Source organism: Anoplophora glabripennis, unplaced genomic scaffold (genome assembly GCF_000390285.2).
Source record: "Anoplophora glabripennis isolate ALB-LARVAE unplaced genomic scaffold, Agla_2.0 scaffold4539, whole genome shotgun sequence".
Taxonomy (NCBI): Eukaryota; Metazoa; Arthropoda; class Insecta; order Coleoptera; family Cerambycidae; genus Anoplophora; species Anoplophora glabripennis.
The window spans coordinates 1-4,369 of NW_019420643.1; the positions used below are offsets into that span (position 1 = coordinate 1).

The window sequence follows — 4,369 nt, forward strand, 5'->3', positions numbered from 1 at the left end:
TTAACATTTATAACTACTCAGCCTATGTTGTGACTATAAATGTACCATTTAATGTACATAAATGTCAATAAAGTTAATTCTATTCTATTCTATCAGCTTAATATCTGATACGCCCCGCATGCGGGGCCAGTATATTAAACTGATTTTTGGAAATTGATGGGGGTTAGGGGCTTGCTCCACCCCCGTCGCGGGTTGGCCCGGCATTGCAGTACCACCGGGATCGGCCCACTGTTATAGTAATTAAATAGAAATTTGTATTGATGTTTTGATAATTTTTGATTTTTCTAAATCATGATCAATGTCTCTGAATTTTGTTTTTGTATTTGTAGTCAGCTTCACAGTGCCACAGTGGTAGATCAGTGATGTCAATTTACACACCCCGGACCCCGTCCATAGTGTGTACAATAGATACTGTGTTCAAGCCGACAGATTTGAAAAAAATATATCTCTTAATTGAGGCGTAAAAATATGAAATGTTGGGTATATTATTTCTATATACATCTAGTATATTATTAAAGCAATCTATATTAAGTATATTTTAGTATTGCCTCATTATTAACTCGGCAATTATCCCTAGTAGCACGTGAAACGGGATTTTTACTAAGACCCTCTATGTATTTCCTGTAATGACGGGATTATCTGTCCCGATATTTAGTATATTTTAGTATTGTCTCATTATTAACTCGGCAATTATCCCTAGTAGCGGGTGAAACGGTATTTTTAATGAGACCCTCTATGTATTTCATGTAATGACGTGATTATCGTGTCCTGATCGCTGGCAAAAGGGCAAATGGAATTTTCGAACATCTTCCTCAACACACCAACCGACTAACCTACGCAGATGCTTGGAGGTATATACGTCGTGCTGGCCGATTGTTCTTCATCGGTGGAGAGGTACATTTCGGAAAAATTGGGAAATTTATTTTGCCATTTGTACATCTTAAGGATAGCAAGGTTTCTGGACTCTTTCAACTGAGCCTAGATGCAATAAATAATTTTGGCGACCACCTGAGTATGGTTATTCAGGTGTTTATATCAATTTCTTTTAGACTTTGCATTTCCTAGCACTGGTTTTGAAGTCTCTCCTGTATCTAACAGAAATATGGAAGCTTGTGTAGGCGTTCTATGAGTACCTATGAATTTGGGAAGCTTCTAGGTCTCTAGGAGCTTGCTGTATCCCTTGGGATCTTTACCTCAGGATTGAACAGTGACTAGTGGATGGAATTTATAACAATGTTCTGAATGATTAAAAATGTATTTATTGAAATTCTGCTAATAATAGTAAATGAGTACGTGTATATACTCTCTTTGATTGTATAACGCAAATAATAAAAGTTGTGTATAACATGTACTGAACAGGTTCCGTTCCTGGTTAATTAACTGGTATTAGGGTCGACGTTTGATCCTATGCCTTGATAAATCCACAGAGGTTCCGTAACGAAATCCGCCTTAAGTTTAGATAATTGGCCTCTCTAGGTTTTGTCCATCTTTGGATTGTAGTCGCATGGAACGGGTGATGGACTTGTAGTCTGATGTGGTAGTGTGGTCTTGAATTGCGGTTCCCTTGTTCGATTTTGCATTTTTCGCAAACGTTTTTATTTTCTCTACTTCTCATGGAAGGTAATCTGAGTAACTTCGCATACAGGTTTCTACTTTGGTAGAGTGATTGAAGATGGTTCCGTGGTTCCGATTGGAAAGTTGAGCGGAAACTTGTATGTTGGGACTCGGTGGCGNTTTGCATTTTTCGCAAACGTTTTTATTTTCTCTACTTCTCATGGAAGGTAATCTGAGTAACTTCGCATACAGGTTTCTACTTTGGTAGAGTGATTAAAGATGGTTTCGTGGTTCCGATTGGAAAGTTGAGCGAAAACTTGTACCGCTCGATGTTGGGACTCGGTGGTGTGTTCGGGACATGGAATACGACAATATTGTATTAAATTAGGTACCATGGACTTTCATTTCTTTTCCTATATCATTGCAAATATTATTTTTAAAACCAATGTCCAGCAACTCTAAGCAGCATATAACAAAAGAAAAAATTGAATCGTCATTTAAAAATCATGGAAAGAGGGCACAGGCAGTACTGATAGTAAATACGTCACTATGTCGGACATATATAAACAAGTCAACTCTAAGCAACGATATTTTGATACAGCACTGATGTTTGACCTTAGAGGTCTTTTACACACATCGACGCCATGTCAATGCCATGCCGTGTTAGTTCAGTATCAGTGTCATAAAAATAAAATATCGTTCCATTCCGTACGACATTTGTTGAAGTAACCGCATTTAACACCCGAGGTAGAAAGACAATGGCGGATAATTTCGAGGCACGCCCCTGCCGCTGTAAATTGTTATAGTAGTTACGATATTAGAACTTTATTGGCTTATTCCTTTCTTGGAATCCTATATCATTTCAAATTTCATTTCATCATCAAAACGAGATTAATTTCCGAATTCCATCAGTACAATGGATTCCAGCAGTTCAATACTGTCACTAATCTAAATAACCGTATATTAGATCTGTGTATTTCGGATATATCATGTGTAGTTTCGAGGGAAACTCAGCCTGTGGTGTCTGAGGATAATCACCATCCTGCATTGGTTATACAGGTTCAAACATGCATAAGTAACCCATTAAATTTTCCTACTAATCGCTTTAATAAGGCTTATAATTTTAAAAGAGCGAATTTTATGGACCTTTATAATGCACTTCTTCATAAAAATTGGGACTTTCTAAACAACTTCACTAACGTTAACTCTGCATGTGATGCATTTTACCAAGATATTTATAATTTATTTGACCAACATATACCAGTCTTCACTATATTTAAGCGTAAATTTCCAGTTTGGTACACAACCGAAATCATAAACAATATAAAAGTTAAAGGCTATCACCACAATAAATTTAAAACAACTCGTAACAACTNAGAGGTCTTTTACACACATCGACGCCATGTCAATGTCATGCCATGTCAGTTCAGTATCAGTGTCATAAAAATAAAATATCGTTCCATTCCGTACGGCATTTGTTGAAGTAACCGCATTTAACACCCGAGGTAGAAAGACATTGGCGGATAATTTCGAGGCACGCCCCGCCGCTGTAAACTGTTATAGTAGTTGCGATAATAGAACTTTATTGGCTTATTCCTTTCTTGGTATCCTATATCATTTCAAATTTCATTTCATCATCAAAACGAGATTAATTTAAGAATTCCTTCAGTACAATGGATTCCAGCAGTTCAATACTGTCACTAATCTAAATGACCGTATATTAGATCTGTGTATTTCGGATATGTCATGTGCAGTTTCGAGGGAAACTCAGCCTGTGGTGTCTAGGATAATCACCACCCTGCATTGGTTATACGGGTTCAAACATGCATAAGTAGCCCATTAAATTTTCCTACTAATCGCTTTAATAAGGCTTATAATTTTAAAAGCGCGAATTTTATGGACCTTTATAATGCACTTCTTCATAAAAATTGGGACTTTCTAAACAACTTCACTAACGTTAACTCTGCATGTGATGCATTTTACCAAGATATTTATAATTTATTTGACCAACATATACCAGTCTTCACTATATTTAATCGTAAATTTCCAGTTTGGTACACAACCGAAATCATAAACAATATTAGAGTTAAAGGCTATCACCACAATAAATTTAAAACAACTTGTTTCACTTAAATGAGTTTAGACGTTTGAGACGCTTAATAAAAAATCAATTACATTTGGCTTACAATAATGATCTTGTTGACTGCCAAGCGAATATTAAAAGTGACCCTAAAAGGTTTTAGTCCTTTGTACAGAATAAGAAAGGCCACACGCGTATACCAAAAAATGTTTTTCTCGATGATCAAGAATTTGATGATCCCGTGCAAATTGTTGACACTTTTTCTAAATTCTTTGCTAGCGTTTTTTCCATCGAAAATGTTCAAAATCCAAATCTGTCATTAAATTATTATCAATCCTGCATTAACATACAACAGCTTACGGAATCTGATGTCCTTCTAGCAATCTGTAAACTAAAAAACAAAATGACGTGTGGTGAGGATCAGATTCCTAGTTTTCTAGTAAAGGATTGCTCGAGGGTTCTATGCACTCCGCTTCTTACGTTATTCAATATTGCTTTATCAACTGGCGAATTTCCTGATAGATGGAAACTTACAAGAGTGTGTCCAATTTTAAAAAGCGGTAACCCTGCGGATGTAAGAAATTATCGTCCTATTGCCATATTGTCTAACATTGCAAAGGTCTTTGAGATGTGTCTGTATAAACAAATATTAGATAACTTAAAGTCGTACATATCACCAAATCAGCATGGTTTTTTTCCGAATCGTTCAACTTTATCTAATCTGGCCGAGTTTAC

The 4,369-nt window shown here is 36.2% G+C and overlaps 1 non-coding gene across 1 annotated transcript; it reads left to right on the forward strand.

Moving 5' to 3' along the window:
* Positions 1 to 57: 57 nt before the first annotated feature.
* Positions 58 to 234, forward strand: LOC111692888. The gene has a single exon (XR_002763306.1). It is a non-coding gene; the product is annotated as a U2 spliceosomal RNA (small nuclear RNA).
* The last annotated feature ends 4,135 nt before the right edge of the window (positions 235 to 4,369 follow it).